Source organism: Penaeus monodon, chromosome 22 (assembly GCF_015228065.2).
Source record: "Penaeus monodon isolate SGIC_2016 chromosome 22, NSTDA_Pmon_1, whole genome shotgun sequence".
Lineage (NCBI taxonomy): Eukaryota > Metazoa > Arthropoda > Malacostraca > Decapoda > Penaeidae > Penaeus > Penaeus monodon.
The window spans coordinates 15,624,277-15,624,482 of record NC_051407.1 but is presented as its reverse complement, the minus strand read 5'-3'; positions in this window follow the sequence as shown (position 1 = coordinate 15,624,482).

Sequence of the window (206 nt, the reverse complement as noted above, 5' to 3'; positions counted from 1 at the left end):
GTAAACTGCATGACGCCAGGCAGGTGTACACATCGAGGAACTTGTTTAGTTGTTGCTTGTTTGCCTTCCGGGGGGTTCGTGCTGAAGTTGCGTTGTGTTACAGGTGTTGCACAAGTATTCTGACATACAAGGAGGGGGGTTAACGGGTTCATGGCGCTTGTGCAGGAAGCTTGCTGTAAAGAATTATAGCTCTGGACATTTCTCTT